This window comes from Microcaecilia unicolor, chromosome 6 (assembly GCF_901765095.1).
Source record: "Microcaecilia unicolor chromosome 6, aMicUni1.1, whole genome shotgun sequence".
In the NCBI taxonomy this organism is placed as follows: domain Eukaryota; kingdom Metazoa; phylum Chordata; class Amphibia; order Gymnophiona; family Siphonopidae; genus Microcaecilia; species Microcaecilia unicolor.
The window spans coordinates 36802388-36815402 of record NC_044036.1 but is presented as its reverse complement, the minus strand read 5'-3'; positions in this window follow the sequence as shown (position 1 = coordinate 36815402).

The following is a 13015-nucleotide window of genomic DNA, read 5'->3' as shown; positions in this document are numbered from 1 at the left end:
TTTTTTTTACAGTGCAAAGGTGACGTCAGTGTGAAAATGGTGTTTGCTGAAGAAGATAGAATTGTTATCAAGTTTTTGCAACAACCTAAACATTAAGGTGTGAAACGACTTATTGCTGAATATCTGACAAAGAATTGGACATTGAGGGGCTTAAATAAGCGTCTGAAAAAATATTGATGGGGTATTACAGAACATAAGAAGGGTAGCTGCTGGCTACGCGTGACTCGCATGGCCGCAAACCTTGATTATAAACATGATCTTGTTGTGTTGAGTCAGAGAGCCCATCCCCAGAAGCACAGAATTTGCACTGAACTTGCACCAGCATGAAATTGCACGAGATCTTGGAATTTCCAAGACATCCATGAACAAAATTGTTCACTGTGACCTTCACTTGAAATGCTACTAAAAACATAAAGTGACTGAACTAACTGAGACAAACAAGCACGTGAGGCTTCAGTGGGCGGTGATATTCCAGTGATTTTTTTTCCACCAAGCCTAGTCAATTTCATCAATTCATGGATTATCATATTCACCACTGCTCATCCAACAAACAGTCAAAATAATCAACTTTTTGCCAGTATATCAAAGAAACACATTTAGCATATCCGGGAGGTGGTGGAAATGAAAACAGTAACGGAATTCAAACATGCGTGGGATAAGCATAAAGGAATCCTGTGCAGAAGGAATGGATCCTCAGGAGCTTAGTCGAGATCAGGAGGCGGGGCTGGTGGTTGGGAGGCGGGGATAGTGCTGGGCAGACTTATAATGTCTGTGCCAGAGCCGGTGGTTGGGAGGCGGGGATAGTGCTGGGCAGACTTATAATGTCTGTGCCAGAGCCGGTGGTTGGGAGGCAGGGATAGTGCTGGGCAGACTTATACGGTCTGTGCCAGAGCCAGTGGTTGGGAGGCGGGGCTGGTGGTTGGGAGGCAGGGATAGTGCTGGGCAGACTTATACAGTCTGTGCCCTGAAGAGCAAAGGTACAAATCAAAGTAGGGTATACACAAAAAGTAGCACATATGAGTTATCTTGTTGGGCAGACTGGATGGACTGTGCAGGTCTTTTTCTGCCGTCATCTACTATGTTACTATGTTATGTTCAAGCGTCAGTGGTTCAGTCATGGTGTCTGTTGGCGGGTCGGCACTCTGCAGAACATCCATTTACTTGTTGAACCAGGCATAAAAGTAGATGGCAGGTGGATTAGAGCATGACTGAACCCAGGATCTTCGGTTAATGCTGAAACCAAATTTGTGACCGAAATTGGGCACTCGGTTTCAGTAGAAACTAAAACCATAAACCAAACTACTCCTCCCTCACACCTGACAGAAAAGTCTCCCTCCTGACCCCCCCCCCCCAAGTGATGGTCTCCCTCTCTTTCTGTCCCCCTTCCATAGGCCCTCCCCAGGCTGTGCTGATTCCAATCGCAAAATGGCTGCTGGCAGTCTCAGAAGCCATTGCAAATGGAGCAGCGGCACAGGACAGGAACAAGAAGGGTTTGTTCCTGCTCCCGAAGACTCCACTAGACCACCTGGCCTTCCCAAGATAGGCCCTTTATGGGTGGGATAGTGCGGGAAGTAATCCCAGGGGGTGGGGAGGGGGGAGAGTGAATTTCGGGTTTCAGCCAAAAATACACAGACGTTTTCAGCTGAAACCTGAACACAGATTTTGGTCTGGTTTGGGTGCTGAATCCAAAATTGAAATTTGGTTGGCTTCTAAAATGGATGCTCTGCTGATGCGGGACCTGCTTCCACATATTCGTAAGCTGTCCGAGTATTTTATCTTTCAGCGAGACAGTGCACTGGCCCACTAAGTCGAAAAACAGTGAGGGACTTCATCCTTCTGATATTCTGAGCACCCAACAGCCCAGATTTAAGTCCAGTGGACTACAAAGGCTGGATGGCAATGCAAGAAAAGATGTGCATGGCAAGGAATAGAAACACTAATTAACTCCGCTATTGCATCAGAACTGCATTGAAAGTACTTGATAAACGTGTGATTGACGCTGCGCTGAGATAGTGCTGTTCAGGTCTTTGTGCTTGTGTGTCTGCTCAGGGAAGGTATTTTGAACAAATTCTGTGACAAATTAAGCTCATCATTTACATTGCAGGGGTAACTCTGTGTTTGTTACTAATCTAAAAAGGTCATATATGTTTTTTTCTAAATGTATGTTGGCAGCTGCAATGTTTTGTTACAATTTTTCAGTCTTGTATTTTTACCAGGTATGTAACAACAACATTAGGATATGGTGATGTGTATGGTTATTGCCTTGCTTTCAACACACTTCTGCATGTTTACTGAAAATTTGACTTAAATACTGTAAATATAGTGCTTTTCTATTTTTCTCTGTAACACAGAGGGGGTGGTTGCCAGCATGTGGAAGTCCCATGGGGAGGGGGGGGGGGGCTTCGGCAGGCGAAAATGGATCGTGGAACTGCAGTAGATCGCGACTCGCAGATGTACTTTGGGTCACGGGGAAGGAAACAGGTGGGCAGGATGGCAGCAGCGTGAGCCACGGCACTTTCCAGAACCACGATGAAGACGGGGAGGCATGCCCAGAAGACGGCCGTGGCACCTGAAAGAGAACCACAAGTGCTGGGTCAATCAGAAGGGGGCAGAGCAGGCAAGCCCAGGCAAAGAAGACCTGCAGGCAGGCTCCCAGAGAAAGAGAAGCAGGCAAGCCCGGTGAAGAGAGAGAGAAAGAGAGAGAGAGAGAGAGAGAGAGAGAGAGAGAGAGAGAGAGCACTCCTGAGTCAAGGTGATCTCTGGGGAAGTGGAGAAGCCCTGAACAGTATTGGGCAGGCTGAGTGCAGAAGAAAGAAGGAGAGACAGAAGTAAACCTGGGGCAGAAGATAAGCCTGGTCAGGAAGAGGGCACGGCTAAGAAAAGTGAGATGGAAGGCTTTGGCAAGTCCCAGGCTGGAAAGAGAAGCAATATCAACTGAGGCCAGCCTGGACAGTATGTGCAGGAAGAGAGAAGAAGGCAGGTGTATGCTGGGCAGAGAACTGGACAGTGCTGAGAAGCTGCTTTGCTGGAAACAGTACAGGGCTGTGGTAGGAGCAGGCACTGGACCACAACGAGCAGTGATCCTGAGCAGCAAGGGGGGCAGCCTAGCCAGGAAGCGAAGCTGGGGGGGGGGGGGGGGGTGGGAAAGCTGCATGATTGGAGCCCCAAATCTGCAAGAGAAGCCCATTTTGAGTGCCTGCCCTGTGAAGAAAAAACCTGTCCTGAAGAGGAAGAAGCCCCACTCAGAAGATGGCCCAGCCTGAAAGAGTGCCTACACTCCTGAGTATTCCCCTAGGGCTGTAGGACCTGCTGCCTGTGGGTCTTTGTCTTTGGGCAAGATGGGAGAAAAGGATGACGTGGAGGACTTTATAGTGACTTTTGAGCGTATTGCAAGGGCTGTAAAATGGCCGCCGGAGCAGTGGGCTGTGAGGCTGGCCGGCTGTTTAGCTAGGGAGGCTTTAGCGGCCTATAGGGCCATGTCCCCGGCCCAAGCCTTGGACTATGGACAGGTTATTGCTGCCATTAAAAGTAGGCTAGGGTTAACCAAGGATTATTACAGGAGACTCTTCCGGGAGACAGCCCCGAAATGGGGCTGGAGGTGGTTTCCTCCCAGGAGTTTGGGCAGGAGGAACATCAGGCCTTGTTTTTAAGTAGAAAATTAACACCCGTAGAACAACACTATGCAGTAATAGAGAAGGAGTGCTTAGCTGTTAAGTGGGTAGTGGAAGCCTTGAAGTATTATTTGCAGGGCCGTCCATTTACCCTTATTGCAGATCACGCCCCTCTAAAATGGCTGCAGCAGATGTGGGGGCACAACAGCCGCCTTACTAGGTGGTATCTAGCCCTACAGGCCTTTTCTTTTACCGTACAGCACCGGGCAGGGAGGCTCCATGGGAATGCTGATGCCCTATCGGGAATTGCAGACTCTACGGAAAAGCTGCTGTGGGCTTCCGAGAGTCGCAATTTCTTGAGGGAGGGGCAGAAAATAGCAGGGATAATGCCGGAAACAGAGCAGAGCAGGTGGAAAGAACTCTTCCCAGATCTTTGGACTACAAGTGCCACTGATTGTGGGGAAAATAGACTCGTCTGTGAAAGTTAAGGGAGAATCTGTACCACCCCAGAAACAGTATCCCTATCCTAGGGAAGCCATCCCTGCACGTCAGATCTCATGAAGCAGGGAGTAATTAGAGAAACCCAATCTCCTCTTAACTCAGCTCTTTGGCCTGTAAAGAAGGCTGATGGCACAAACTGGCGCCTCATAGTGGACTACTGAAAAATTAACAAAGGTACACAAACCATAGCCCCTATTGTTGCCTCTGCACTGGACATTTTAAGCTCCATCGCTCCAGAGAGTAAGTGGTTTTCTGTAATAGACTTGCAGGTAGAGAGAACTGATGTCTTCAACATCAGCAAAATTCGCCCTTTCCTATCTGAGCACACCACACGAACTCTCGTCCAAGCTCTCATTACCTCTCGCCTTGACTACTGCAACTTGCTCCTCACCGGCCTCCCACTCAGCCATCTATCCCCCCTTCAATCCGTCCAGAACGCTGCCGCACGTCTTATATTCCGCCAGAACTGATATACTCACATCACCCCTCTCCTCAAGTCACTTCACTGGCTTCCGATCAGATACCGCATTCAATTCAAGATTCTCCTCCTTACCTACAAATGCACCCGGTCTACTGCTCCTCACTACCTCTCTACCCTCATCTCCCCCTATGTTCCCGCCCGTAACCTCCGCTCCCAGGACAAATCCCTCCTTTCAGTTCCCTTCTCCACCACTGCCAACTCCAGGCTCCGCTCATTCTGCCTTGCCTCACCCTATGCCTGGAACAATCTTCCTCAACCCCTACGCCAAGCCCCCTCCCTACCCATCTTCAAATCTCTGCTTAAAGCTCACCTCTTCAATGCTGCTTTCGGCACCTAACCTTCCGTGAAATATAGTATGCCTTATTAGTCGGACTCTACACTTGTCTTTGACTGGACACTTATCTCTAGATTGTACACCTGTCTTTTAGATTGTAAGCTCCTTGAGCAGGGACTGTCCTTCTGTGTTTGAATTGTACAGCGCTGCATAACCCTGGTAGCGCTTTAGAAATGTTAAATAGTAGTAGTAGAATGAACAGGACCATGAAAGAGGCCCTCAGAAAAGTTGTAAATTCAACAGGCAACGATTGGGCTCAGAAATTGCCTTTGATATTAGCATCCATACTACTACTACTACTACTTAACATTTCTAAAGCATACGCAGTACATCCCCTACCACTGCAATTTCCCCACCCCTAGCTGTCTGTTCGTCTGTCCAATTTAGATTGTAAGCTCTGTTGAGCAGGGACTGTCTTTTCATGTTAATTTGTACAGCGCTGTGTAAGTCTGGTAGCGCTATAGAAATGTTTAATAGTAGTAGTAATAGTACATCCCCCCTCAATTCACATGTAACCCCTTATCAGATACTATTTGGACACACTACGCCACTCCTAATTTCTAGTGACTATCCAGCTCATTTTCGAAAGTGATCGCCGGCCATTTTCCGACATAAATCGGGAGATGGCCGGCGATCTCGGAAAAGCGGCCAAATCGGTATAATCGAAAGCCACTTTTTTGGCAACATTGCCGCTTTCCTGTTGCATCGCTGGCCAAAGTTCAAAGGGGCGTGTCGGCGGCGAAGCGAAGGCGGGACATGGGCGGGCATGGGCGTGGCTACCAGATGGCTGGCTTTCAGCGATAATGGAAAAAAAAACGGCGATAAGCAGTATATCACCGGCTTTACTTGGTCCTTTTATTTTCACGACCAAGCCTCAAAAAGGTGCACTAAATGACCAGATGACCACTGGAGGGAATGGGGGATGACCTCCCCATACTCCCCCAGTGGTCACCAACCCCCTCCCATACTAAAAAAATAAAAATAAAAACCATTTTTTGCCAGCCTGTATGCCAGCCTCAAATGCCGTACCCACCTCCATGACAGCAGAATGTGTTGTATCCTCTGACTGCCTTTCCCTGGTTGCGATGTGGCTCTCGGGTGAGTGTGACACCTTTTCTATTAGGTGCCCTGCAGAGTCACATTAGAAATGCATTGTGGTGGGTGTAGGGTACTGGGTTCTACTCCCATGGTGCTTTTCTCCCCTGCTAACTGGGTCAGAGTGTGCCCTGTTTTGTTTCCGGTAGTCCATGAGGTAGTGGCCATTTTTGTAAGCCAGTTTTAGATCCCTTTCATGTGTTACCCACGTTAGAGAACGTTATTACCTTGAATGTTGCTGAAAGAGGGCATTGTACACCATTCTGCTAGCTCTGACCTACTGCTAATCTCAGTACCAGGGAGACTCTTTGCCAGTGGGGCACAACCTCTGATCTGCAGTTAACTGTGAATAAACGTGCTTATTCAAATAAAGGACTTTTTCAAAAAGATTAGTCTTCAGGTGTCAACTGGTGTGCCAAGCTTATACAGCAGCAACAAGTCCTAGAGGCCTGCGTGTGTGCAGGTCCCTGGAGCACTTTTAGTGGGTACCGCAGCGCACTTAAGGCAGGTGGACCCAGGCCCATCCCCCCTACCTATAACACTTGTGCTGGTAATGGAAGCCCTCCAAAACCCACTGTACCCACATGTAGTTGCCCCCTTCACCCCTAAGAGCTTTGGTAGTGTTGTACATTTGTGGGTAGTGGGTTTTGGGGGTGTTGGGGGGGCTCAGCACCCAAAGAAAGGGAGCTATGCATGTGGGAGCTTTTTCTGAAGTCCACCGCACTGACCCCTAGGGTGCCCAGCTGGTGTCCTGGCATGTCAGGGGGACCAGTGCGCTACAAATGCTGGCTCCTCCCATGACCAAATGCCTTGGATTTCGCCAAGTTGGAGATGGCCGGTATTTTTTTCCATTATTGCTGAAAAACAAACCCGGCCATCTCAAACCCGGCGAACTCCAAGGCATTTGGCCGGGCTAAACCGTATTATCGAAAAAAAAGATGGCCGGCCATCTTTTTCGATAATACGGTTCCAGCCAGCTGTTGCGCTGCCGCCAACATAGATCGCTGGCGATCTGTTTGGCCAGCGACGTTCGATTATGCCCCTCTATATCAATCAGGATCCAAATGATGACGAGACAGACCTTACCTTTGTTCATTTGTGATTCTCCATTCCAATATTATGTTAATATTGTCTCTAAGAATCACGAGAGGGAAATGTAGCATGATATGAGTTTAATTGTCAGAATTATTGAAATATGTAGCAGGATATCAGTTTATTTTGCTGGATCAGATACCAATATAAAAATACAGCTTTAAAGACTTATAGAGACAGAAGCAGATCAACTGGTCTGGTTTTTCACCTCCCCCTTTCCCCCTTTAACAAAAGACCATTCAGACACAAATAAGAAAACTGCTTCACAGTTTCTCTTCTCCTCCCACCTGAAAGATCCTTCTAAAAGATCCTGGCTGAGTGTGAATATCAACACAACAAAAGATCAAAGAGTGAGCAGCAGACACCGTGACTGGGTTTGTGAAACTCCACCTATTAAAGACAAAAGACTCAGAATAAAAGATAAACAGGAAGCCTTTTGCTACAATAAACCATTTGTCAGCAGAAGTCCAGACCCAGGACCATGATCCTTTGCAAGAAGGGTTGCCAGGTGGAAAATTTTTTCCCCACCCAAACCAGCCCAAAACCAGCCCAAAACCCGCCCAAAGTCAAACCCCGCCCCTGACACCCCCACCCCCGCATCATCACCCCCGCCCCTGCCGTCATCACCCCCGCCCCCGCCGTCATCAACCCCGCCCCCACCGTCATCGACCCCGCCTCTCCGTCATCAGCCCCGCCCAGAACGTCACTAATCCCGCCCAAAATGTCACTAACTGCGCCCAAAATCCCACTAGCCCCGCCCCCCCGGCCGAAAAAATCACTTAAAAAACCGCCCAAAAGACCCAAAACAAGCCCAAAAAAACGCAACCCGCCGCGGGCAAAAATTTCCCGCGGCGGGTCACGGAAAACCGCCCAATACTGTTTGCAAGTTACCCAGGATTCAGTGCCCCCTAGGACTATGATCCTTTGCAAATCACTCAGGACTCAGTGCTCCTAGAGACATTATAATCTGGACACTTCGCTTTGCTCTGTTCTTCTCTTCTCTTCCCCACCCCCACCACTGGCTGCTGTAAGAATTCCTGAACTGTGACCTTCTGCAACAAAGATTTGTAAGTTAACTTATGATTTATGATTCAGATCTGTTATCTTGTAGCAAATTTCTCCTGTACCAAGATCCTTCTAAAAGATACCTCTCGCTTGTAACATGATTACATTACCTGTATTGTAAATAAACCCTTTTGAAGCTAAATATATGGTCTTTTCTGTTCTGAGCTTTTAAGCCTGGCAGTGCAGGTTAATGTAATTCAACAAATATAACATTTAATTCCCCCTTTTTCTTGCAATTGTAAATCTTATTACCTTATAGGTAATTGGTGGAGAATAAAATATAGAATCAAAAATATAATTTTCCCATATTTATTAAATACAGCACATGCTGTGACCACATGCTATGAGTAATTCCCCCTATTCTTAAATATCATATTAGAACTGTAACATTAATTGTAACACCTGCATTCAAATCGGCAGAGCAGCAGTCACCTCCGTGTGAAAGCGGCAGATCGCCTTCCTTCGGGCCTTCCCTCACTGTGTCCCGCCCTCGTCACTTCCTGTTTCCATGAGGGCGGTGCCAGTGTTGGGTACATGCTGGTTTCAGTTTTATCACAGGCCCTTTTCCTGTCCCATTAAGAAAAAAAAAAAGCCCTTTTTTGCAGACGCGGTAAAAACTGTCCTGGTGCACACCCAATACACACACCTATACTACCGCAGGCCACTTTTTACCGCCGCTTAGTAAAAGGACCCCTGGGTGAGCAGAATTAGTTAGGATTAGGAACTTGGGTTTGCTAACACTGTACCAGTGATTTCATGGTAAGAATTCTGAAAGGGAACTTTAAAACAATACAGGAACATAAGACCTTTGAAGTCAGAATGATTAAATATTTTGACACCCACCAGACAGGACTTAAAGATTTGGGTTTTCTAGCCCATTATAAACCATAAAATTGTACTGCTTTGTCACCCTCCTGTCTCCATGCATATCTCCCTGTCCCTCATCCACCCGACTCTTCCTGTCTCTCACCTATCCACCCCCATCCTGTTAGACTGTCACTGAAATGCTTTGATGTTTCACTTATATATACTGTCATCTACCAACATTTGCTTATTTCCGATCTGACGAAGAAGGGCAACCTTCGAAAGCTAATCAAGAAATGTATTAAGTTATGTCCAATAAAAAAGGTATCATCTTATTTTCTTTTCCATGTTTTATTTTGTTTTATTCCTATTGATTAGCTTCAATTTGAAAGCAGCAGTTCACGATTCCATCAAGTCTAAGCCAGATTTAACTCTAGGCAGGACTTCATTTAAGTTCTCTATAAATGGTAAGTGAAGTGTAATGTTATCAGCATAAATAAAGGTGTTACAGCCATGCAAATCTAGAAACCTACCTGGGGGGGCCATCATTATGTTAAAATTGAAAGGTATTAATCCGCAAATAAACCTTTTCCAAAGATGGAAGGTGGTAGAAGTAGAGGACATGAATTGAGGTTGAAGGGGCGGGGGGCAGACTCAGGAGTAATGTCAGGAAGTATTTTTTCACGGAGAGGGTGGTGGATATGTGGAACGCCCTCCCATGGGAGGTGGTAGAGATGAAAACGGTAATGGAATTCAAACATGGGTGGGATAAACACAAAGGAATCCTGTTTAGAAGGAATGGATTGATGGAATCTTAGCAGAGATTGGGTGGCAACGCTGGTAATTGGGAAGCAAAACCAGTGTGGGTAGACTTCTACGGTCTTCGCCCTGATCGTGACTGAATAGATATGGACGGGCTTGAGTGTAAATTTTAAGGTGCTTCAACATTAGCTTCAGAACATTTAGTACAAGAAGAGTGCTGGGCAGACTTCTATGGTCTGTGCCCTGAGAAAGGCAAGGACAAATCAAACTCGAGTATACATATAAAGCATCGCATACCATGTAAAATGAGTTTATCTTGTTGGGCAGACTGGATGGACCGTACAGGTCTTTATCTGCCGTTATTTACTATGTTACCACATGTTACTATGTAAATGCAGGCAATACTGAGGGCACAATTTTCTCTTGTAGATTTATTTCTCTAGGGTATACAACCACTAATTGCTTATTCTTAAAGCATTCATGTGTCTCAAGGATATGCCAATGTCTCTGAATCCACTCACTATGGTATCCTTATTAATCCAAACTTGATAGAGGGGGTCTTCACTATAATTCAGCAAATATAACCCGGCTCTCAATATACTTCAATCTACTTCACCTACATTTATATAAGAGGATATAATTCCACTTGTTTAGGATCCTTCAGACTTCCTATCACCATCATACAGGCTAATAACGTGAGCCAGGCACTTTCATGATGGGTAGGTATTCCTCATTCGATCCATCTCAAATTTTATTATTTTTCTCTTATATTTCATAAAATCAGTTCAAAATTGAAACAAAAAGAGCACTTAACTCAATGCTGAATATTCGCTTTATCTTTCTTCTTTCATTTCATTTCAAAACGATTACATTGAATATTCATCCCGGAGATATACACCGACATGAATTCATGTTTCGCACCTAGTGCTGTATCAAGGTAAGTCTCCTAAGATTGAAAAAAAGCACGTATTAATCTTTATCGTTTCAGCAATCCTCAATCCTAAATTTATACTAGAAGTTACCTCAAACAGGTCTGGAAACAGTTCACTGCTTTCTCCATCTTGTTTCAAAGATGGCCACGGCGTTCTAGCTATTTAAATCAAGATTTTTCCCGCGTCAAACGTCATTGATTTACTGGCACCAATCACAAAGCTCCAATCTATAACTCCTCCCCTTATGTTAAATGACTGACATCCATTCGATTTCTCGATTTAAACCTCCAGGTTGCACAGAATTTAAAGAGAAAATCCATGATTGTTCTTTATAATTTAAAATATTTTCAATGTTACCACCCTCCCACCCTACTATAACATGATCAATGATTCTCCATTTTATATCCGATATTGTATGATCACATTCTATCCAATGCTGTACAAGCGGAGCATCTTCCTTTTTATTTTGAATACGGGATTTATGTTCATTTAAGCGTATCTTTACAGGGCGCTTACTTCTACCATAAACATAACATAACATAAACTTTTTCACAAGGACATGTTATTATATATACTACCATAGACGTTGCACAGGTAGTAGAAAAACGTGATCTTATAACTTGTTTAGTTTGCGGGTCCGTCCATACAGGGCCAGCCAATGTTTGATCACACCATTGACATTTATTACAACTATTATGTTGTAGATCTTCCCTCTCATCTTCAAATGTCTTTGAATGGCACTCGTTGCCAAATAAGAAAACGTCAATGTACAGACTATATCTGGGGACCGTTTTTCTCTGTGTTGTGAGTAGCTCTTCTCGGACCCATTGTTTTGCATTAGTATACCCCTGTAATGACACGTTTTACTGGATACCCCTCTATTGATAACTCTCTGGGCCATAAAGGCAGCTTGTCTATCAAAATCTGAACAGAGTCTCCTCAATCGTTAAAACTGACATGGGGCAGATTCCTCTTTAAATTCTGGTGATAATCACTTTATAACATTTTTACATCACAGCTATAGACATCTCTTTGGACATAGAATATAGAATTTAGGAATGTGCTTAAGCATTAAGCATGAAGATATCTGAAATGAAATAGCTAAATAGACCAGTTCAGAAAAGCAGGGGGAACAGCTGCAAACGTACAGATGGGCAGTTCTTCCATGCTTGGATCAGTTAGTAATGCTCTTTGGCCTTGATTTTCTCTCTCTTTGATGCCCTCTGCTTTGTTCTCATCTTTCTGCCTCCAGGCCCTTGCCTCTACCTCCAGCCTTTGATGACTCACTTTCTTCTCCACCACATTTCTCATTTCTTTCTCACCTCTTCCTCCCCCCCTGACTCCAGACGTCTGTTAAGATTCTCATTCTCCCTCCCTAACATTCTGTCCTGCTCCCCCCCCTGCCTGTTCTGAGTGGGATACTGGGATTGGGAAGCACCTCAGCATGGTTGGTAGCCCCGCTAAGTCTTCTAAATCTGGCTGGTGTCTCCTGTGCCCCTGTCAGCACAGACCAAACTCTTACAGACAGGCATTGCTAATCGAGTCTCATTGGATAATTTTTCTGAATTACATTTATGTTGATTGGACATATTCTATTCGATCTTTCAAAATCATTAACAGCAAAACAATTTACAAACAATGTCTAAAAAAGTGACAAAAGTCAGAGCAGATATGGGAGAAGGGAAGCAGGAAGAAGCCCTTATGTCTCTACTTCCCCTCACCCCTGTCATTTTACTGATTAAAAAAGCAACACTGGGCCTTCAAGACTGGGACAACTGTAATTCTTTATTTAGAAAATGACCCGACACGGGCTGTGTTTCGGCGTTAGACAACGCCTGCCTCAGGGGTAGGGTTACCATTTTTTGTCCTTAAAAAAAGAGGACACTTGCCCCGCACCTTTCACACCATCGTCCCGCCCCTTGTCACACCTCGCCCCCGCCCCCGTCGCATTTTCCCCTTCCCCTGGTCACCCTGGCCTCACCTCACCTCCCCTCGGCCCCGTCACCACCTCTCCCCTTACTCACAATCTTCCCTGGTGGTCTAGTGACTTCGGGGCAGGAAAGAGCCCCCCTCTTTCCTGCCCGGCGCGCTGCTCTGCATCCTGTATGCTGCCTGTGACGGTCTCGGCGAGATTCAAAATGGCCGCCGAGAATTGAAGTGGCCTCGCAAGACTTCAATTCTCTGCGGCCATTTTGAATCTCGCCGAGACCGTCACAGGCAGCATACAGGATGCAGAGCAGCACGCCGGGCAGGAAAGAGGGGGCTCTTTCCTTCCCCCGAAGTCACTAGACCACCAGGGAAGATTGTAAGGGGAGGGGCGGTCCGCCACCCGCACGGA